This window comes from Monodelphis domestica, chromosome 6, assembly GCF_027887165.1.
Source record: "Monodelphis domestica isolate mMonDom1 chromosome 6, mMonDom1.pri, whole genome shotgun sequence".
Lineage (NCBI taxonomy): Eukaryota > Metazoa > Chordata > Mammalia > Didelphimorphia > Didelphidae > Monodelphis > Monodelphis domestica.
In genome coordinates, this window is record NC_077232.1 from 8465342 (window position 1) to 8489175 (window position 23834).

The 23834-nt window shown below is 45.7% G+C and overlaps 1 long non-coding RNA gene across 2 annotated transcripts; it reads left to right on the plus strand.

Moving 5' to 3' along the window:
• Window positions 1–496: 496 nt before the first annotated feature.
• Window positions 497–22045, plus strand: LOC107650027 (uncharacterized). 2 transcript variants are annotated; one of them, XR_001624631.2, is made up of 4 exons: window positions 497–1165; window positions 7119–7191; window positions 17527–17672; window positions 20670–22045. It is a non-coding gene; the product is annotated as an uncharacterized LOC107650027 (long non-coding RNA). The 2 variants fall into 2 exon arrangements; XR_008912691.1 differs by having other exon boundaries at window positions 21245–22045.
• The last annotated feature ends 1789 nt before the right edge of the window (window positions 22046–23834 follow it).

Sequence of the window (23834 nt, forward strand, 5' to 3'; positions counted from 1 at the left end):
TGTTGGATCAGTTCACAGTTCCACTAATTGTATTTGATTAAAAGACCAAATCATATTATTACATTAGTTAGGTCTATTGAGGAATTGCATTAACCTTGGAGTTTGTAGCAATATCCTTCACACCCATAAATCATTATTACCATTCCTAAATGACCTTTGCTTTAAAACCACAACTTCCTAAAGGATCCCTGCAAAGTTTTCTTGAATCCCAGAATTTTGTTAACTAAACTCCAGTTGAGATGGTCAATGACATTGAAGAAGGCCTAAGACCTTGTTGACAGTGTCACCACTATCTTGAGACCTTTCCTTTCACCCACAACTTCCTTATCACCTAGGATACTTTCCAGAAACCCCACCACGCCCCAGGGAGGCTGTACCCCCTGGAGCCTCAACTGAGACCACGCCTCCTCCCCGCCCTTCGGATCCTGGTTGGTCGTTAAGGTTCCCGTCCACCTAGCACCAACGCCCTTTTCCTATTGGTCGGCGTGCCTCCACTTGACGAATCATAAGGAGCCACGAGACTCTCTCTCTGGTCATGGACTATGGCTGTAGTGCTTCTGATTTAGAAGAACTTAAATTCTCAGCTCCAAGGACCAAGGTGCCCCTTGGGAATCATGCTGTCATCAGAGTTTGGGTATATGTTGCTATGTGTATAGCCCCTCGCCTCATCTCTTCCGGATTTCGTCCCTTCAGGCCTCTAAAGTCAATATCTTTGACCGCCCACCCCCACCAATGGTACAGGCCAAAGGGTGGGCCGTGGGCGGGGCTGGAGCCCTCTGGGCGGGAGGGGGCGTAAAGACAATACCATATTTGACCCAAAAAAACGGGGGGAATCGGCGCTTCCAGAGCAAGGAGTTTCTTCCCAAAAACACTTGATTTCCCAGGGTCCTCATGACAACCGCTCTTGGTAATTTCCTAAAGGATTCACCGATGATCTGTGCGGATGTGGCCACGTTCGGAGGTGCACTTGGGACGTCCAGAGCTGTCCGCTCCCCCCCCTCCATCCCGGGCCGGAAGTTAAGGTTCTCCAGCTCGCACTTCCGGCTGGGAAGGGGCGGGGAGGCTGGTTACTAGGCGGCCAGCGTCTGCTTCTTCACCTGCAGTGTCTCTGCGCTCCTAGGTTTGAGTGTATCCCGGGCCGGGCCCTTCCGCGGCCGTCACCGGGGTAAGCTGCCGTGGTCCGGTCGTAGGCGCTTAGCCCTGCCGGGGCCGGATGCCAAGCTCCTAGGCGGGGAGGGAGCCAAACCTTTGGGGAGGGAATGGCTTCAGGAGTTCTTTGGTCTTCTCCCTCCTTCCTCTTTCCCTCTCTTCCTCTTTTCCCCCTCTCACTCTCTCTTCTCTTTCTTCCTCTTCCCCTTTCCTTCTTTTTTCTCTTTCCTTTCTCTCGCTCTTCCCTCTCCTTCCCTTTTGTCTCTCTCTTCCCTTCTTTTTCACCCTTCCCCCTCCTCTTTTCCTCTCCATCCTCTTCTTTTCTATCTTCCTTCCTCTTCCCCTTTCTTGCCTCCTTCTCGTCCTCCTCCGCTCCCCTTTCCCTCTCCCTCCCTTCTCTTCCCTTTTCCTTCTCTTCCCTTTCTCTTTCTGTCCACTTCCCCTCTTCCTCCCTTTTGGCTCTCTCCTCCCCTCCCCTTTTCTTCTCTTCCCCTTTCTCCATTCCTTTCCCTCGTCTCTCCTCCCTTTTTTCTCTTTCCATTCTCTTCCACCTTTTTTCCTTTCCTCCCCCTCCTCTCTCCATTCTTTTGCCTCCTCCATCCATCTCATTAAAACCATTAAAAATGTTTGAAAATATGCATCTTTTGTTGTTTTTGTTTTTTTTAATGAAGAAGTCTTGAACATTGTCATCATAGCTGATCTGACTTGTCTTTGGCAGATACTTTTCTTCCTCCCTCCTCCCTTCCATTCCTCTCTTCCCTCCTTGATCTTTGCTTTCTTCTTTATTCCCTCTTTTCTTCCATCTCTTCCCCCTCCTTCCCTTACCTCCTCTTTTCTTCCTCCTGGTCCCCAGCTGCCACCTGAAATGTATCACAGAGCATTATAACTCAGATGAACAAGTGTGTGCAGACACACACACACAAGAGGTTGTATTCTCAGCATTCTCATAAGTTTTGAAAGCCACTGGACAGGTGTTCAAATCCAGACCAAAAGGGAAGGAAGAAGCCTGCCAATTCCTCACTAACTAGAGAGGTGATGCCTAGCCATCTGACAAAGGGTGCTAAAGGAGAAATGGGGCCCTGCCCTCTAATGAAGTCTTGATTGCACTGGCTTGAGGAATTAGAGGGTAGATAGCTAGTGTCAGCCCAAGGACTGAGGATAAGAATCTTAGATATGTGAAGGACCTTGGAGGGCCTTAATTACCCCCATTTTACAGATAGGGAAACTGAGCTTCAGAGAGGGATTTCCCCGAAGTTAACCAACTTGTTAGACTAGGAAGGATCTCTGAGAAATGGTTGAAGGACCTGAAAATGTTCAGCCTGGAGAAAAGGCAGGGAAGGGTTGAGGGTATTGTTGCTGAATGCAGGTGTCTAAAGAACCATTATCCAAATCACCCTTGTTCTGTTTGCCCCAGAGGAGAGAATCAGAAGCAGTGACAAAAGAGTTTTAGACTTAAGGTCTAGAAAGCCTTCACTTCTAGAGCCAGCCCCAGAGTGGTGTGGGATACCTTGACAAGTCATGGACTTGACTTCCTCCCTAGAAGGCAGAAGCCAGGTGAATGCAATTTGGAATGGTGCAATTGGAGTTTTTTTAATCCTTGGCTTCCTCTAAGACTCAAACCTTTTCCTGACTCCCTCCAGCTAATAATAGGATTTGCCTTTTGAAATGACTTCCTGTATACATAGAATCTACTATCCATTCCTAGAGTAGTGATGGTGAACCTTTTAGACCCACCCACCCCTTACCCCACACACAGGGGAGGTAAAAAGTGTTCCCATTGGGCTGCTGGACAGAGGGGCAGGTGATGTGAAAAAATGTTAGGCACAGTGGTGAGGGGGAGGAGAGCAGCTCCACCCAAGTTCCTTTGCCTTTCTAGTAACAATCTGGGGGTGGGGGGAAGGCATCATGAGGGTGCTCATGGAGAGTGCTCTTCATTTAGAGGAAGCCTCTCCAATAGAATGTAAGCTGCTTGAGGGCAGCCTCAAGAGCTTTTTGTCTTTGTTTTCCCATTGACTAAACACTACATAATGGGCAGAGCCCTGATCTTGGAATCCCAAAAACTTGGACTTGAACACTTGGGTTCAAATTCTACCTCTAACATTTAATTGCTCTGGGATCCTAGGAAAATTATTTCTGTTCTGGACCAAATTTTTCTCATCTGTCCAATGATGAGGTTGGACAGTGAGCAATAGAATATAAGCATCTTTAAATTGCCAATTATTTCTACATTTTTTCTTTGTTTTCTCTAGTTCTTGGTACATAATAGGCTCCTAATAAATGCTTGCTGATTTGTTGATTTGGCTAGAAAGACAGAAGAAGGGCCCAAAAAGGAAGATGAATTTTTTAATTAAATCTGTGAACATTTTCCCTTTTGGCTTGGGGTGGGGCACACAAATTCAATTTTTCTTCCACAAGAGTCTGGTTTTGTGGGTTCTGATGAGTTCCCACCTCCCAATATTCACTCACTTTCCTCAGAAGAGTCTTCTTGAAGCCACACTCTGTTCTGCACCTGGGCCAGTACTCACTCTTCCCTGGGAACACCAAAAGGTTCAATAAGAATGAGATGAAGAGTCTTGGACAAGGAAGACAGAAAGAGCTCTGGGCTGTAGTTCACTCTGACCCTATAACTAATCCCAGGAGCTTAGCCTTTGCCCTCCCTGCTCCTCAGTGCCCTTCTCTGTACCTGAGGAGAAAACTGCCTCATTGCTCTCCAAGGGATGCTATGATCCCCAGAGTTACCATCAGATCTCATTGGTAGAACATTCTGGTGTCCTCTTGGGAAGGAGAATATTATACAGTGACCAGGTTGTTATAAAGGAAACCAGCTATCTGTTATCTTTCAGTTTTATTTTTTCGTATTTTAAAAGGTCAGTGGTGCCCACACCTACAAATATTTCCCCAAAAACAACAGAGCTCTCCTTAGTAACAAATAAACATAGGCAAGGACAGCACATTGGCAGAATCTGAAAAGTCTCTCCTCCCTCAACTCCTATCCAGAACCACCTCTTTCTCAGGAGGTGGAAGGCATGCATCAGTCCTTTGCCGCCATTAGCTAGAATTCTAAACTCTTAGGAGTGTTATTTTCCTTTACCTCCATTTATCATGGTCATCATGTGAATGTTTTTCTGGTTCTGCTGACTTTGTTCTGTGTCAGGTCAAACACCTCTTCACAAAGTTCTCTGAATGTTCCCAATTCGTTCCTTACATACTATCGTATCTCATTCTATTCATATGCCACAATTCAGCCATTCCCTCAATCAGTGGGCTCCCACTTTCCTGCCCAACTCTGCTATTCAAATGCTGCTAAAATATTCTTGTACACATGGGACCTTTCCCTTTGTCTTCAGATTTCTTGGGGATGCATGCCCAGTTCTTATAGACAACTAGACAGTGCAATGAATAGAACACAGGGCTTAGGGTCAGGAATGCCTGAATTCAAATTCTATCATAGACATGGATGAGCTGTGGGTTATCTCAGCCTCATTTTCGTCATCTGTAAAGTGAGGGTATTGAACTTGATACCCTCTAAAAACCCTTCCAATTCAAAATCTTTGATTCAATAATCCTTTAGTTACCAGTGACTTTTAGAGTATAATTCTAATGAGTTATATGAGAACTGGGTCAAGTCACTGCTCCACCAACAATGTAGTTTTCCTCCCATCCCCTCCAACATTGACCATTTTCTTTTTTAACTTTTTAAATTTTTTTTCAATTACATGTAGATACAATTTTTGACAATTGTTACTTGACATTTTGTATTCAGATTCTCTCCCTCCTTTCCCCAATATATCCCCCAATAGAGTTTATACCAATGGTTTCATCCAGTACATATTTCCATACTGCTCATGCCATGAAAGAGACACATATCCCACATACAATAAAAAACTCATGGAGGAAATAAGTTGAAAAAATGGCATGCTTTGATCTACATTCAGACTCCAACAGTTCCTTCTTTGGCTATGGATAACATTTTTCATCCTGAGTTCCTTGAGGTTATCTTGGAAACTTACTGGAAATCATTTTTACTTCACAACTGATCATTATATAATATTTCTGTGTCTGTGTACACTGTTTCTGCTCACTTCACTTTGCATCAGTTTATATATGTTTTTCTGAACTCATCCTGTTTATAATTTCTTACAGTGCAATAGTATTCCATTACAGCCATATGCCACAACTTGTTTAGCTATTCCCCGATTGAAGTGCATCTACTACAAAAAGAGCTGCTAAAAATATTTTGGTACAAATAGGTCCTTTTCACTGTCCCTGATCTCTTTGGGATACAGACCTAGTAGAGGTATTGCTGGTCAGAAGATATGCGTAATTTTATTGTCCTTTGCGCGTGGTTCCATATATGTCAGTTCACAGTTCCACCAACAGTGTATTAATATCCCAGTTTTCTTCCATCCCTTCCAACATTTATTTTTTTTCCTTTTTGGCTGTATTAACCAATCTGACAGGTGTAAAGTGGTATCTCGGAGTTATTTTAATTTACATTTCTAATCAATAGTGATTTGGAGCTTTTTTAATGATTACAAATAGTTTTAATTTCTTCCTGTGAGAACTGCCTGTATATATCCTTTGACCATTTATCAAATGGGGAATGACTTCTATTCTTGTAAACTTGACTGCTTTCTGTATATTTGAGAAAGGAGGCCTTGGTCAGAGACAGTTGCCATAAAAAATGTTTCCCAATTCGTTGTTTCCCTTTTAATCTTGGTTGCACTTTTTTGTGTGTGTACAAAAACTTTTTAATGTAATCAAAATTATCTATTCCATTTTCCTTAATGTTCTCTGTCTTGGTTAGTCATAAGTTCTTCCCCTATCTATAACTCTGATATGTAAACTTTTCCATGTTCCCTTAATTTGTTTATGGTGTCATTCTTTATTTCTAGATCAAGTATCTCTTTGGACTTTATCTTTGTATATGGTGTGAGATGTTGGTCTAAGCTAGTTTCTACCATAGTATTGTCCACTTTTCCTAGCAGTTTTTGCAACATTGACCATTTTCATCTTTTGTCTTGCTGAAGGGTCACTGAACCTCACAGCTTTCCTGTAATAAGAGCTCACTCCTATTTCTAATCAGACATCTCCTTGGTGATACCTTCTGTGCCACCTCTCTGGCCAATCACTGGTCTCTTGTAGCAGCCTGTAGCAGTTCCATCCACCATGTAAGAAGGACATGTTGAGTAAGAAAAGTGTCGTGATGTCTACGGCAGTGGGAAAAGCATGAATCCTTAATGGTTCTAACTCCTTACTTGGGCTGGAGACTTGAGCCTCTGGACCAGTTTGTCCTTGTAAGGAAGAACTTGCCAGAACCTCTGGTAGACATTACTCCCATTAAAGCCACCCCAGGGTGAGAGGTTTCTAAAGATCCTCTACACCACTGAAATGGCCTTTGGGTCCTTACCCACCCCTGACCTTATTGACAGGAAAAATGTAACAAAGGCAGCAGGAGGAAGGAATCGAGAAAAGGAAAAACTGACAACAAAGTCTCCTCAAAGGGCAAGGGATAGGATGTTCTGAAGGAGTGTCCCAGTATGGAAGAGACTGAAGGCCAGAAATCTCAGGCTTTGCCTCCCTAGTTGGGAAGGCTGAGAGAAGTCTTCCATGGGGTCGATTATATCAGAGCAGTTCATAGTGCAAAGAAGTATTAAAATAAGCCGGTGTTGCTCCGGGAACATCAGTCACTGCCTAGATGAGGACACTTCCTTTCAGGACAGTTACTGTTCCTCCTCATGGTTCACAAGGTACCTGAGAGGTCATTATACACAATGAGGGAGCCTGTCCTCAGGCCAGGGTCAGTACTGAGCACTACTAAAGCACTACTTGCTTTATATGACTACCCACTCATGTGCCCCTACCTACTAGCCAGGACCTCTTTCTCCCTACGAGCCCTATTGAAGGATGACACCAAATATTTGTTCCTTTAGAGACCTCTGCTAAGGGGCTGCCTTCTTCTTCTCCAGGAGCTACTTCCTTATCTTCATCCAGGGACCTAGGATTGCCGCCACGTCGCCTAAGGGATCCTCTTTTGTGCAGGTAAATTCATGCTCCCTATAATTATGCAGAGATATCTCACCTCTTTCCCACCATCTCAATCCCATGATCCCCCAGGCTCTTTCTGGAAAGGAGTTGTCTGAACCATCCTGTGGAAAGGGAGACCTGCTGATTGCGGAGGCTCTGTGGCAGTTTCCCAAAGGGTATAGGGCCCTCTGAGGGGGCAAGGATTTTGAGGCCTGGGCAACCAAGCAGGGGATGCAATAAGGAAGGGCTGGAGAAAGTCTACCACTATCCAAAAGCAGCCTGTCCTCATCAGATAAGCCTTCTGGAGGTGATGAAGCTACTGGATGGGCCTGGGGCTCTTTTCCCTGATTTGTCACAGACATGGCTTCCAGGTGGGACGCCTGACCTTGGTCATTAGGGCACAGTGAGGAAGCTCTTTTTGCAAGATTGTGATATGGTGGTTTTTGTCACTGGCGTGAAGAACCCACTGGGAAGAAGTGGTTGTCTCACCTTTTGTTAGGGGGATCTTATGGCTGCCACAATACAGCATCATGGCTTCTGCTTCCATTTGAGTAGTGGGCACACCCTATGACTTTTGCCACCCTCTTAAAGGCATCGGCCTGGATGTTCAGTACAATCAAGGGCATCTGATATCTCAAATAGATGCTGGCATGCCCCATGAACAACTCCATGTGGGAGAAGATGTTGGAGAAATTCTAGTTGCTATTATTGAAATGAAACAAGATACTTGTAGTCCATCCAATGTTCAGCACTAGTGACTTGAAAAGAATACCCATCAAGTATCTAGCTCTGGGTCAAGTGTGACAGCTCTGCTCTGCTCCCCACCCTTAACATTGGTCAGGAGGGCAGGGGACTCCCATAGCACTGGGATTTCAAGTCTCCGGCATGCATTCCTCTTTTTTTGTGTCCAGTGGGGGTCACTGGGTCTCAAAATATGGTCTTGGAGGTCCCTGAAAATCCAGGGGGCCACAGGGTCAAAACTATTTTCATAATATTAAGTAATGTTTTCATTTCTAATATGGTAAATACCAACAGATATAATCCACATAAACAAAAGCTTTTGGGGAGCTTCAATAATTTTATTTTAATAAAGCCCTTGTCTTCTGTCTTAGAATCAATATTGTGCATTGATTCTTAGACAGAAGAGTGGTTAGGACTAGGTATTGGGGGTTAAGTGACTCGCCCAGGGTCACTTAGGAAGTGTCTGAGGCCAGATTTGAATCCAGGATTTCTGTCTCTACACTTAACTTTCAGTCCACTGAGTCATCTAGCTGCCCTCAAGCCTCGATAATTAAGTCTAAAGGGTTCTGAGTCTAGAAAGCTGCCCTTGGTGATCAGGAAGCTGTGGCAATGGCCAGAGCCCTAATCCCCTGCACTGATTTAGTGTCTGGTCATCTTCCCTGAAGCTTAGGGGAAAGGTAGCACAGTCTACACTGCAATGCAGAGACCCTGACCTATTTTAGTATCTTTAGAGGAGAAAGAACTAGTTACCAGAAGGACTAGCAGGGGGCGTCCCCTCCTTCCCCCATCCAACAAGGTAGCTTTTGATCTAAGACCTGAAGAGAGCCTTCTAGGCATGGAACTGAGCAAAGACCTGGAGAGGAGAGGTGGAGCCAGGTATGGGAGAAATCCAGAGGCCAGTGTGGCTGACCATGGAGTTCAGGGCGTAAAAAGACTAGAAAGGAAGGGGCCAGGTCGGTTAGAAGCGTAAGTGCCAGACGAGGAGTCGGTACTCAAGTCGGGCCTGAGCATCAGTGAAATTATTATCTAATTAGAGTTTGGGCTGGAGTCCTGAGAGGCAGGAACTAGGAGGCCTTGACAGCCAGAGCCCCAAGTCAGGAGGTCCCGAGGTGGAGCTCTGCTGGGTTCCAGAGCAAATCACTTTCCCTCTTTCTATCCACCCCCCCACCCCACCCCCGTTTTCTCCCTTCCTCCCAGGGTGGTTGTGAGGATCTGATTAGGTCATATTGTCCAAGTTTAACCTAGATGATGTGATTGTTGTTGTTATTGCAGTAGAGGGGGAGGAGTGGCGCAACAGGAGAGCTGGGTAATCAGGCTGTCCCAAGAGTTCCCTGTTAAGTTTGTTGACATGAGATAAAGAAGGTCCTGAGAGCAGTCCTGGAGGGAAGAAGATGCTGAAGGAAACTGGCTGCCCTAGACTGACCCTGGCGTCTTAGATAAGCCAGCACCTGCTGGGCTCCTACCTAGGACAGCTGAGTGGTTCAACTCTTCCTCCACCCTTACCAGGGTTATATTCTCCAGCAAGCAGTATTGATTTGTTTCTGTTCTTGCTGTGTGGCAGGAAAGCCCATCCACTCACAGGTTCCCAAAGCAAACATTTCCTGCTATACAATGTCAACAGGGAGAGAACTATACGAAACAGCATGTGGAGCCTTGAAACGGTCCTGCGATTATCAGGAATGAAGACCCATCTGATAGGAGGAGGAGATGACCCTCCCCTGGTCTGCTGCAGGACTACAGGAAAAGAAAAAACGAGAGACGAGACGCGGAAGCATAGCGTGTGAGTGCAAGGAGACACCGTGGAAATTCAGATGCGAAAACTGAGGGGACACAGAATGGCAGGGCTGAGAGGGACCTTAGAACACAGGAGAACAAGGCTAGGAGGAGCCTTAGAGCCTGGGAGGGCCTTTAGAGATCATCTCATTTGTATTACATTAGAGAAAACTCAAGCCTAAGGAGTGATTTGCCCAAGTTCCCCACAGGAAGTCAGTGGCAGAAGCCAGGGGGCTCTGCCCATTTAGAGGAGGGAGGACACCTAGAGAGACCCAACACAAGGGCCGCAGGATTACCCATTAGTGCAGACCTTGAGTCCAAAAGAATTCTACCAGCCTCTCTCTGGACTCCCTTTACGTGACTTACTCCAAGGGAATATTCCTGGGTGGCTGGGATTTACGCTGTACTGGAGCATGCAGCTCCCCTTGTCTGCTTCAGAATAAAGCCCCGTGCGCCCCAATATATGCAAGCCATCGTGAATCCCTTGTGGCCTGGATGGCCCTGCTTACCTGTGATTCAGCCACACTTCCCTGGTGAACCAGGCCTAAGCAAAGTCCCAAGCCAGCGATGGGCACCCAGGCCTGCCTTCTGTTGAGTGACTGCCTCTCTCTCAGGCAAGTGCTTGCCTCAGCCTGAGGAAGAACATGTTCGAAGACTTGCCCCAAGACTCGCTGGCTTGGGCAACTTCGGTGGACCCCAGGGAACGCCCCTAACAACAAGGTGCAGGAGAGTTTCCAGGCTACTTTGGCAGAAGAATCTTACTCGTGGGGCAACTCCCAAGATCAAAGAAATCCTACAGGTTGAGACCCCCCAAGAGCCATTGGGTGGGAGGAGTAAGTCTATGGCTAGAGCAAGTCAGCGTGCGATTGTGTTTGTGGGATCGAGCTAGCTAGCTAGTTGGCTGTGTGTGTGTCAGTACTGTGGCCGCCTGCCCTCGTGCCTCTCTGCGGCTCCTTCTGAACATAGGTTGAAGTTAAACTGATTCCTAGGAACGCTGATATACATTTAGCCTACACGGCAAGACTTGAGTTCCTTGATAGGAAAAATCAAGCTTGAATAATGACTGTAATGATGATGACGACAACAGTGTCCAGCACTTACATAGTTCTAAAGTTTGCAAAGTTCTTCCGAAATGTTACATCCTCATGTCCTCACCACACTAGGAACTGATTGCTGTTTTTATCCCCATTTTATAGTTAAGGAAATAGGCATTTCATTGTTTCAGTTGTATACAACTCTTCCTGACCCTATTTGGGATTTTCTTACCAAAGATACTGGGGGGATTTGCCATTTCCTTCTCTAGCTCTTTTTACAAATGAGGAAAATGAGACCAGCAGAGTTCAATGACTTGCCCAGGGTCACATAGCAAATAAGTATCTAAGGTCAGATTTAAACCTGGGTCTTCCTGACTCTAGGTCCGGTACTCTATCCACTGTACCACCCCAATGCCCATAAACTAATGCATAGAGAAGTTAAATGACTCACCCAGAGTCATCCATCTTTTTTTTTTAACCCCTTACTTTCCATCTTAGAATAAATACTGTGTATTGGTTCCAAGGCAGAAGAGCTGAAAGGGCTAGGCACCAGGGGTTAAGTGACTTGTCCAAGATCATATAACCAGGAAGTATCTGAATCCAGATTTGAACTCAGAACCTCCCATCTCTGTGCCTGTTCTCAATCCACTGAGCCACCCAGCTGCCCCTCACTCAGCTTTTAAGTGCCTGATCCTGGGTTGGAACTCAGAACTCTGAGTTCTTTGAGCCCAACCATCCCAAGGCCCTCCAAACTCTGACATTCTGTGTCCCTGCTGACATTCTTTGTCACTATACCATGTAGCTGCCTCTTTAGGACCCTGGATTCCCCACGTGACTCTAGACACATAGTAGGTACACCACTGATATTTTCCAGATAAAGAACTTTTGGGTGGATCTACAGAGGGGGGATGATGAGCAGACCCACCCCACAATTATCAGGCAGCTGGGGATGGTGACTGACAGGTTAGGTTGGACAAATGTAATAAAAAGTCTTACACTGGAGCCCAGTTACCAATGGCCAAGCCAGGAGAGATGCTTATAGCATCTCAGTGTTTCTTCTGGAAAAAAACTGGGAAGTGCAAGCCAAGGAGCAGACGACAGCATGATGGAGTGTAGCAAAGATCCCAAATAGAATCCCAGGAGACAGTCCTTGAGAGGCGACATCCAGGGCCAGGGAGATGGCAGCCTACTCTGTGCCCTGGTCAGACCCTATTGGGAGGCCTGGGTCTGGCAGTGCTGCTGACTGGGCTCGGATCATTTGTTACTGGAGAGGGGTGGCAAGGAAACATGCTCCCACAATAGTGGAATGAAGCACCACCAGACCGTTCAGACGGGTTCATTTTGCTTGGCTGTTAACAAGGGAAAGCGAGAAAGCCTTGGCTTGGGCTGGAAGAGGAGGAAGGAGAATCTTCGGGGAGTGACAGCTCATTGTCACCTTTATCATCGTCATCGTCATCCTTGTCACCATCATAGGAGCTGCCTTGTATTTTAGATACCCAATTCTGTCCTTACAACCGTCCTGGCAGGCAGATGCCATTTTTATCTCTATTCTACAGATGAGAAGACGGTTAGCAGAGCTATGCTCTGCCCAGAGTCCCACAGCACCCAGCGGTCTGATTCTCTACCCCCTGTGCCACCGAGCTGCAGGTCACCAGAGAATGGTCACTCCAAGAAAGAGGGATGATTGTCGGCTTCGTGCGAGTAACATGCAAATGCATGACCCTGCCTGCTGACTGCCAGTGGTGTCTTGGGGGCAGTTCCTAGACCCACTGGGCACCGTTAACTGGGTGCTCTGTTTCCATTGACCAATGAACGGACATGTGCTGGAGGAATTGGACCATATCACTCATGACATTCTTGCCTCAAATAAAACCAGACCAAAAAAAAGATGGTGGAGCCAAATGGAAACATGCACTCTGTACTCCTGGGTTCTATATTGCATTAAATGGGAGCTCTCCTCATTTCATGTAGGAGAATCCAGATTTATCGCTGTGGCTAGAAAGTTATTTAAGCCACACATTCCTCTTTTAATATAAGATAAATAGGAACATCCTCATGGCCTTGTGGTATATCAACCCTTAATCATGTGCTTCACTCTGCCCTGGTCCTCTTCCTCTAGTTTTAGTGCTCCTTTTTTTTTTTTAATCCTTACCTTCTGTCTTAGAGTTAATATTGAGTATGATTCCTAGGCAGAACTAGGCAATGAGGATTAAGCAGCTTGCCCAGGGTCACACAACCAGGAAGTATCTGAATTCAGATTTGAACCCAGGACCTCCCATCTCCAAGACGGACTATCCACTGAGCTTCTAGCTGCCCCTGGACCCTTCTTCTTCAGCCTCCTTAGTAGCCTGTCAGCCAGAGGCTCTTTCACCTTCTTATTGTCCTAGCAACAATCAACCTGCCCCCCCCCACAAGCCTCACCCGGTCCCCCTGCAGACATCCCTTTGCTCCCTTGATGCAGTCTGGCCTGGATTGGCTCAGTTCCTCCAGGTTTCCTGCTCTGCTGCAGCTGGGCCATCTCCCCTGGTGATATCCCCTGGCTATCCAAAGGCCTCAGGATGTTCAGTGTCCCTCAACGACAGCCTGGCCCAAACTCTGATGTCACCAGGAACTTTGGAATGACAAACTATGCAGCTCACTAGTACCAGCTGGACGGGGCAGCCACCTTTGCCCCTGGTGGCAATGGCCTCACATCTCCCCCAGATCCTTTAATGCCCCTTCCCATATTTAACAGCAGCCTCATGGCTACAGCCAGGCTCCCTTCCTGAGAACTCAATGCACTCCAGTCTTTCTGCCTCCTGGCCGTGACTCAACATCTAGAGAAGTTTCCCCTCCTGTTTCATACTGTTTCTAGCTCAAACCGTATTGGACAAAGCAAAGGTAAGGAGGCAGACAGTTCTAGGGAAGACAGTGGGAGCACCCAACAGGACCCTTTGTAGAGCCCAGGGACAAACAGCAGGGTCCAGGCAAAGGAAATCAGTCCTGCAGGGTTTGAGCAACAAATCCAATAGGGATCCAGACTCCTGGATCATAATGATCATAATGGTGAGCAGGAGCTTGGGCAGTCCATGCTTCTGGAGTTGGGCAGACTGTAGGCCCAAGAGGCAGGTCAGGAGGGTGGGATGGCTGGTCAAGAGCTAGAGAGAAAGGGAAAGAGCCAGTGTTCTGAAAAGGCACCAGGGGATCAGCAGGACCCCAAGGGGTGTTTAGAAATAAAAACTAAGGCCTTTCCCTCCCAGGGAACATTTTGCCTGGTTGTCTATTTCTGATATCTACCTCTACTTCTACAAGTCTTCTCTGCTGTTAGAATGTAAGTTTGTAGGCAGATACTGTGAATCTTTTTTTTTAATTTTATTTAATTAGTCAATTTAGAACATTTTTCCTTGGTTACAAAAATCATATTCTTTCCCTCCCCTCCCCCTCCCCCTTCCCGTAGCTGATGTGCAATTCTACTCATTTTTACATGTGTCCTTGATCAAAACCTATTTCCAGATTACTGATATTTGCACCAGGGTGATCACTTGGAGTCTATATCCCCATTCATATCCCCATCGACCCATGTGATCAAGCAGTTGTTTTTCTTCTGTGTTTCCACTCCCACAGTTCTTTCTCTGGATGTGGATAGTGCTCTTTCTCATAAGTCCCTCTGAGTTGTTCAGGATCACTGCATTGCTGCTAGTAGAGAAGTCCATTACATTTGATTGTACCACAATGTATCAGTCTCTGTGTACAATGTTCTCCTGGTTCTGCTCCTCTTAGATTTAAAAGAGTGGAAGCCATAAACTGTAAGAGTTAAAATGGTTGGTTGTCATAAACTGTAGTGATTAAAATTGTGGAAGACTTAAATTGTTGTAGATAAAAGAATGGATGAGTAAGTTGTGACCGCAGGAAATATGTTTTCACTACAGTGTTTTTGTTTTTAAACCAAATATGAGGTGGTCGCCAGGGAAATATTCCCAATTATGAAATATACCCAAGTCAACTGGGTTTTATAGAGAATTTAATTAATAATACAATGAGGGATTAAAGAAAGAGAGAAAGAGAGAAAAAGGAAATAATGAGAAAGGGATAAGCCGGCCCTGGCAGGTCCTGGCCAACCCAGGCCTAAGCCCTAAGAGAAAAGATCAGTCAGTCCTTAATCACTCACTACAAGATCTGTCCAAGCAAGGATTCTAGTGACACCAGGCCAGCATCATCTCAGCTGCCTCCAGCAGCATAATTCTCAATCTGAATGTTTCAGAATGTCCCTTGAGCTCCTATCTGAGCTCCTATTTAAAGGGAATTTTCTCCTATGTCACCTCCCCTAAGTCCTTACATCTACCAATCACAGTAGACGTTTTTCAAAGGACAGACCATTCTTAGTTCACACCTGAGTAGACTAATCTTTTGAGTAATTCACACCTGAGTAGACTAGAATCTCTGAGTAAGTTTTCACCTCTTTGCTCCTTGTAAGCTCACAAGTTGCTTGACCTTTATAGGTACTTAGCACCTTTTTGTATTAGTCCTAAAATAGGCATGGCTTAAGTATGGGTTTAAGTACTTTTCATTACAACTTTATCTTCCCCTAGGGCAGACCCAAGTAGGTAAAGTAGAATTCTCACATTCCTGCTTTAAGTAGAGTTCACTGCCCAAATGGGGAATGATCTTAATCCAATCTTATGAAGTGGGGTCTGGGAATTTTTAAGGTTCACACCTCTCACTTCACATCAATTCCAGTTCACATGGAATCCCTCCAGTTTATTATTCCTTTGAGCACAATAGTATTCCATCACCAACATATGCCACTGTTTGTTCAGCCATTCCCCAATTGATGGGCATCCCCTCGTTTTCGAGTTTTTGGCCACCACAAACAGCGCAGCTATGAATATTCTTGTACAAACCTTTTCCCTTATGATCTCTTCGGGGTACAAACCCAGCAGTGCTATGGCTGGATCAAAGACAGTCTTTTAGCGCCCTTTGGGCATACTTCCAAATTGTCCTCTAGAATGGTTGGATCAATTCACAACTCCACCAGCAATGCATTAATGTCCCAACCTTGCCACATCCCCTCCAACCACTTGAATCTTTTTTTTTTTATGTAGTATAGATGCCTAGTAATTGATTGAAATGTCATAGGCTATTCAACTTTCCTTACTCTGCCTTGGCAATAGGTGGGGTACTGGGGAGATGGGCAAAGGCAATGACAAGGAACAAGAAAGGCCCAAGAATGACTGACTACCTGGGAACAGTAACCTGTGGCTCAGGCAGTAGATGCTACTTAACCCAAGGTCACCTGATGAGTTAGGAGCAGAATAAGACTCTGACCCAGGTGTCAGTCAATAAACATTTATTAAGTGCTTACTCTGTGCCAGGCTCTGGGCTGATACTGATGATGTGAAGAGTGTCAAAAGGCCTAGAAAGAAGGTACTCTTCTTTCTAGGAGTTTAGACTCTAATGGGGAGATGCTGAGCAAACAAGTCCGTGCAGACAAGACATAGACAGGATAAATCAGAGGTGGTGAAAGGAAGAAAATCATTAGACTTAAGGACAGATTAGAAAAATGCTTCCTATAGGTTAGATTTTAACTGAGTCTTGAAGGAAGCCAAGGAAGTCAGGAGCTGGTAATGAGAAGGGAGAGTTCTTTTCAGGAGGGATAACCAGAGGAAATGCCTAGAGTTGGAAATGGTATGTCTTGTCTGTTGGTGAAACAGCTGGGAGGCCAAAATGGAACTGTGTATGTAGGGGAATAAGGTGTAAGAATAATGGGAAGAGGGGAACAGCTGGGTGGTTCAGTGGATTGAGAGCCAGGTCTAGAGACAGGAGATCCTAGGTTCAAATCTGGCCTCAGACACTTCCTAGCTGTGTGACTGTGGGCAAGTCACTTAACCCCCATTGCCCAGCTCTTGCCACTCTTCTACCGTGGAATCAATACATAGTATTTATTCTAAGATGGAAAGTAAGGGTTTAAAATAGTAATAATAATAATAATAATAATAATAATAAAAGGAAGATAAGTGGGGGAAGGGCCTAGGTCAGTGATGGCAAACATTTTATTTTCTATTGAAATTTTTTATTTAATTAATTAATTTAGAATATTTTCCCATGGTTGCATGATTCATGTTCTTTCCCTCCCCTCTCCCCCCCCCCAAGTCCGACATGCAATTCTAGTGGGTTTTACATGTGTCACTGATCAAGACCTATTTCCATATTATTGATATTTGCACTAGGGTGATCATTTAGAGTCTACATCCCCAATCCTATCCCCATCAACCCATCTGACCAAGCAGTTGTTTTTCTTCTGCTCCCACAGTTCTTTCTCATAAGTTCCTCAGAATTGTCCTGGGTCATTGCATTGCTGCTAGTAGCAAAGTCAGTTACATTCAATTGTGCTACAATGTATCACTCTGTGTACAATGTTTTGCTCCTTTTATTCTGCATCAATTTCTGGAGGTAGTTCTAGTTTGCATGGAATTCCTCCAGTTCATTATTCCTTTCAGCACAATAGTATTCCATCACCAGCATATACCACAATTTGTTGATGGCAAACATTTTAGAGACAGAGTGCTAGGCCTTACCCCCCACCCCACTCTCCAGACCAAGTGCTGTGCCCCACCACCCCCACCTTGCCCCCTGCCCTGCCCTTACCCCAGACAGGGGAGGGAAGAAGTGTTCCCATTGGGCTGCTGGGCAGAGGGGTGAGTAATGAGAGGCATATGTGGAGAGGGGAAGGGGAGTGGCCCTAGCACTCTGCTCCCCTCCAGCTATGTACTACTTTTTGAGCTCTGCTCCCCTCAAACCTAGCTCCTCTCCAACTCTACCACAGGAATCGCCTTCACCACAGACTCAACAGACCTCTGTCTGTGCCACACCCTCCTGAAGCATGTGACACACACCCCACCCAGCACCTTATCCCAGAGAGGGGAGGGAAGAAGTGCTCCTCATTGGGCTGCTGAGAGGGGCAGGGAGAAGGTAAGGAATGTCCTCAGCCACATGGAGAGGGGGAATGGTGATACTGCCTGTTGCGTGACAGAGAGAGAGAGAGAGAGAGAGAGAGAGAGAGAGAGAGAGAGAGAGAGAAACAAAAAAAGTAAGGACAAGATGGTGGATGCAAGATCTCCATTTACTATGAAAAAGAGAAAGGTTGTTATAGAAAATAGAATACTAAGCATGACATCATTTTTAGGGGTATAACTTTCCCACAAAACATTGTTTATGAAAAGACATTTCTAGGGCACTTCTACAAACTCAAGCAATTGAGGAATATTGACAATAACTTAGGGGTATACAGGAATCAGGGGAAAAGAGAGTCCGGGTCATTTGGTCTTGACATTACAAAAGTTTCTTTGGTCATCAAAATAATGAACAACTTAAGGATAATTGTGAAGGAAACTTTCCGGAGATGTCTTTATCTGAGTTTCAACCTAGACAATACCTTTGAACTACTGTATTGAGATCCGCCTTGCCATAAAATCCCAGGCAAACTCACAAGTATGTCTTTTATGGCTGCTTTCCTCAGTGGGTCTAATTTGTCCTAGGTTCCTCCATAGAGGGGAACAGCTCCTCCCTAGTCCCTCAGGCTTTCAACTCTGGCGGGCAACTACAGGTATGCTCACAGAGAAGGATCTGCATGCCCTATTGGCACATGTGCCATAGGTTTGGCCCAGGTTATGGAGTGTTTAAATGTCAAACTGCATTTTTTCCTAGATTTAATAGGGAGACACTGGAATTTATTGAGTAGGGGGTGACTGATTAGACTTGAATTTTAGGATAATCTTTTTGGTGGCTAAGTAGGGAATGGATTGGGGGAGGAAAAGACTGAGGCAGGCAGATTCCCCTCAGGTTCTATTAAGGTAGTCCAAGTACCAGTCCATGAGGACCTGCCCTAGGATGGGGCAAAATCTACAAGAGGTGTGGCCAAGCTGAAGTTGACATTTGTTGGCCACAGCTTGGATGTGGAGGTGGGGGTGATAAGGGGACCATGCAGTCTTGATGGCTGTTTTCTCCAGGACCCTCACTGGCTGATTGGCCAAGGCCGCCTAGACCTGACATTCATAGTTATTTTCTAAGCCCCCCACTTCCTTCAAGGCTCCACCCCCATCCCTCTTTCCCTCAATGATTGGCTGCCAGAGTCCCATCTCCTTGACAACAGCTTGTGGATCCCCACTTTCACTGTTGGTTCTGTGATCTGTGACTTTTGAGGGATCACAACAATATGGGTCCTCTAAGGAGTCTCCCTCCACAGATCAAAGGAGAGCCACAGCCTTCCCTGGGAGAACCACTCGCTGGGACCTTCCTCCTCTATTCCTCTTAAGGTGCCAGGTAGGGCGGGGCTAGAACATGGGTCCCCAAATTTTTTACACAGGGGACTGTCCCTCAGACTATTGGAGGACCAGACTATAAAAACCTAACCCTAACCCTAACCTGGCAGCAGTATACACAGTGCAGAATCCCCCTCCCAGATCTCCGCTCACCATGCTGATGTCTTCCACTGTGCAGCCACATAATCCCTTGCAAGGCGCGTCATTCATTCTAAGACACCACACAAAGGATTATGTCACCGGAAGTAGTACTGTACATGAGCGATGCTGCCACATACAGTGCTCCTCTCACTGATCACCAATGAAAGAGGTGCCCCTTCCGGGAGTGCCGAGGGGGCCAGATACATGGCCTCAGGGGCTGCATGTGGCCTACAAGCCTGGGCTAGGGCCACCCCTGGACCAGCATTAAATACTTCCATATGTAGTTCTAGAAGTGTTCCCTAGGACTGAGGGAAGGGGTAGCCTGAAGGAAGTGGTGCCCATCAGGGAATGAAGTCTAATGAGCTGCCTGAGGTGCCCGAGCTCTTGCTGCTGAGACCCAGACCCAGACCAACAGGAGCTTGGGTTCCTTGGGCTGCAGTTGAGTGCAGGTGTTCTGTGGGGAACTTGCCACCTTCTCCTCCTTCTGCCTTCTTCCTCCTTTCCTCTTCATCCACTCCATCTGTCCCTCCTTTTCTCCATGCCTCCTCCTCCTTTGCTTGTTCTCTTTCCTCCCTCCTTTTTTATATCCCTCCATTCCTCTCACTCTATTCCTTTGCTCCTCCATCCCTCCTCCTTTCCTCTTCTGTCCCTCTGTCCCTCTTCCTTTGCTTGTCCTCTTTCCTTTTTTATCCCTTCATTGCTCCTTTCCTCTATTCCCTCTTTATTTTTTCATCCCATTCCTGCCCTTTCCTCCTTCCTCACTCTATCTCCCCTTCCTTTTGCTTTTCCTCTCCCCTCCTTCCTTTTTCCATCTCTCCTGTCCTTTCCTCCTCTGTCATTTCCTCCTTCCCTACTACCTCTTCCCTTTCTCCTTTCTCCCATCTTTATTTTTTATTCCCTTTTTCCTTCTTTTCCTCTTCCTTTTCTTCTTTCATTTATTCTTATTTTTTCTTCCTCTTTTCTTCCCTCCTTTTTCCTTTCTTTCTCACCTGGCTACCCATCTCCTGGCCAGCCGCAACCTGTCATGTCCTGTAGATCCTAGTTTTCTGGCAGCATTACCAACCCCTTGGGCACATAATTTTTGGAGCCCAGATCTGTAGCCAAAGGATAAAGATTCAGATGGTGAGGAGAATTCCTGGCCAACTTCTCTATCTGATTGCCCTAGGAAGTGGCAGAATATGGGAGGAGGGATTATAGACCATCTTGGAAGGAGAGGAAAGCTAGGGCCCATCTAACGGGAATCTACAGCCAGCCTAGGCCAAATGTTGCCCCTGCTAACCTGCACGCTGAGCCAATGCCTTGGCCATGATTAGGTGGCACCATATACCAGCCTCCCTCCAGCCATCAACATATTGGCAACTGCTAGGAGAGAGATGAGCAGTTTTAGCCAAGAATGATTTGCCCTTCTCCTTAGAGCCAGAAGATCTAGGCTGGCTTTATCAAGCAGAAAAGCCTGGGGCTGTCATGAGGGAAAGGAGTTAGCCAGCCCTGTTCTGCCCTGTCACAGGAGGCAGAATAAGGAACAATGGAAGGAAGCTGGCCCAAGAGGCACAGGCTTTCCTGAGGATCCTTGGATTCCGGTGTGCAGGTGGAGCCTGGATGGATGCTGGCATCGGCAAACTCCCGAGCTTCCATCAAGGCTGCTTCTGGAGCTCGGTAGCTGGCTGGCCCTTTCTCCCTCGTGAAGTTATTTTGTGTGGCTTTATTTACCCCTTGTATTCCCTCACCTGTATATAAATGGTAGTACAGTCCAGTTCAACGGAAGTAAAAACACAGAAGAAAAACGTATGACTTATCATTTGTTTATACGGGTATATGATTGGGGGTTTGGGTTTAAAAGATGGCTCTATAGCAAAAATGAATAATATGGAAATAGGTATCAAGGGATAACGCTTGTATAACCCAGTGGGATTGCTTATTGGCTCTGGGGGTGGGGGGAAGAAAATGAACCATGGAAACATGGAAAAATATTTTAAAATTTAAATTTTAAAATCAATCAATCAATTAATTAATTAATTAATGGAAACTCCCAGAGAGCAGTGAGTAAATGGGGCTTTTTGTCTTTGTTTTCCTATTTTCTAGCCTTTAATCATGGCTAAAGCATTGACCTCCGAATCCCTGAATCCCAACTCTGAAGACAGGCTAAAAAGGCCATCTAAGACTCTTAATAGTCCTGTGACCCTGGGCAAGCTTTTGCTGACTGGGCCTCAGTTTCTTGAGGACATTGGACAATTGGCAGTTGAATTTAAGGTGCTTACACTGGGAGCAAGGATTGATTTCCTTTGATCTATCTTTATAGCACTTAGCACAATTGCCTACAGAAGTACTATTAGAAAGACCTTCCAGGGGCAGCTGGGTGGCTCAGTGGATTGAGAGCCAGGCCTAGAGACAGGAAGTCCTGAGTTCAAATGTGGCCTCAGATACTTCCTAACTCTGTGACCCTGGGCAAGTCACTTAACCCCAATTGCCTATGTCTCACCACACTTCTGCCTTACATAGTATTGCTTCTGAGGTGGAAGTTAAGGGGAAGGAAGGAAGGAAGGAAGGAAGGAAGGAAGGAAGGAAGGAAGGAAGGAAGGAAGGAAGGAAGGAAGCCTCCAAAAAGGAACTGGATGATGTGAAAATACAATGCCTGTACTTGGCCCTATAGAAGAATTGAAAAAATACAACTCCCTCCCTTATTTGAAAAGGTTCAGGAAAATGGGTCTGAAATATTGCATGCAATGTTGGTTTACTAGACTGGTCTTTTACCTTTCCTTGAAATTTTTGTCCTGAGGGATGGTTCCCTGAGTGTAGGAGAGGGGAGGGATATGTTCAGAAACAAAGATGATGTAAAAACAAAATATATCAATAAAAATAAATTTTGCCTCCCCACCCCCAGAATTAAGGGGTTGGACTGGATGATTTCTGCGGTCCCTTCTACCTCTCAATCTTTGGGGATTTCTACAGTGGGTTTGAGGGTGATTGGCCCATCAGTAGGATATAAAGACTGTTCACTCTGCTAAGATCAGAAAATGTTCTCTCATAGTTCTTACTCCCTGCCTTAATTTATTTGGATCCTATTGAATGGCAAAAAAAAAAACAACAAATTCCCTTCTGGTCTAAGGCTAAGCTTCCTGGAAGAGTGGCCATGGGTAGTTCTGTATAGTTTAGCTTTGTGGGTAATGCTCAGTGTCTCTGGCCCTCCCAAAATCACTCACAGGAGACTCTCCTGATGTGAGCTGTATTCCGTTAGGTTGTGCTTTGTCCATTGCTTTCCCACAAGGCAGAGACTTAAGATTCCCTACTTAGGTGAAATTTCTACAGCCTTTCTCTTCTTCCTCTTTAGTTCAATTCCTTAGCAAGTGTGGTATGCTAGAGCCTTGGGAACACCAAAAAGCACAAAAAGAATGAGAAGAAGAGCCTTGGATGAAGAGGCCAGAAAGAACTCTGACCCAATAACTAATCCCAGGAGCTCAGGGCAGAGCCCTCCCTGCTCCTCAGCAGCCTCCATTGGACCTGAGGAGAAAACCCTATAATACCTCCCTGCCCTCTAAGGGATGCTTGGTCCTCAGAGTCACCATCAGATCCCCTTGGCAGAACATTCTGGTTTCCCCTCAGGAAGGAGAACCCTACACAGTGGCAGGTTGTGGTCAAGGAAGCCACTGCAGAAAGCACCAGCCTGAGCCTAACTTCATGATCAGCCTTGGACCTGAACAGATGAGGAAGCCCAAGTCACTTCCCTCAGGAGAGGTGTGAGGGACTATAGAGACAGAATGATGGTCCTTGGGTTTGCTGAACTGCCTTCCATGTTACCAGGGAAGGAAGAGCCCATAGGCTGGAGAGGGGATCAATTCAACAAGCACCTCTTAAGGACTTACCACTTGCTAGGCCCTGAGTTGAAGCATTTCTTAGAACCCTTAGTTTTCCTGCAGTTACAGATGGAGCCTTCCCTTGTAGGCAGAACCTTTCTTGATCTCCCATCTACTAGCACCCTCCTTTCCAGACCCCTCCATGTTTCTTCTGTAGATATTCTGTATACACTAATATGGATGTTTTTTCTCCATTGGAATGAAAGCTTCTCTGAGGCAGGCACTTTTATCTTAGTTCATAAATGTTGGTTGTTTGACTAGAAAAACAAAAGCAAAAATTCCCTGCATTCTTAGATGCTGTTGGGGAGAGGCAGGGTAAAAACAGGTAAGTAAATAAAATTTTTCAGGGAAGAGTACTGGTAGCTAGGGCCATGTAGAAGGCTAAGATTTGAAGAGAAGCTGGAGGTTCTATTAGAGATAAGAGAGAGAATCCCAGGCAGGGGCACAGCCAGTACAAAGACATAAAGATGGGAGATAAAATGTCCTTTATGAGTAACAAGAAGCCCAGGTTGGAGGCTCCTTTTCCGATTGGAACATTTGTCATCATGAGTCTTATGAGTTCTTGGGTTCCCATCACTTGCATCCTTCTCAAGAGTATGAGTGTTAAAAGAGTTGGGTTTTTGCTAGGGCATGGAGAAGTTGGATCCAGCCCAGTCTTCTGACTCACAATATTGTGACCACCGTTTAAGGGCCTACTATATTTAGAAGACTCACTGTATTTCCATAATGCCACAGGGTCCATTGTTGCAGATGAAAGCCCATCTTTGCACTCCCAGATTACTGTGGTCATTGTATGAATTGTTGAATATCAGTTGAAACAA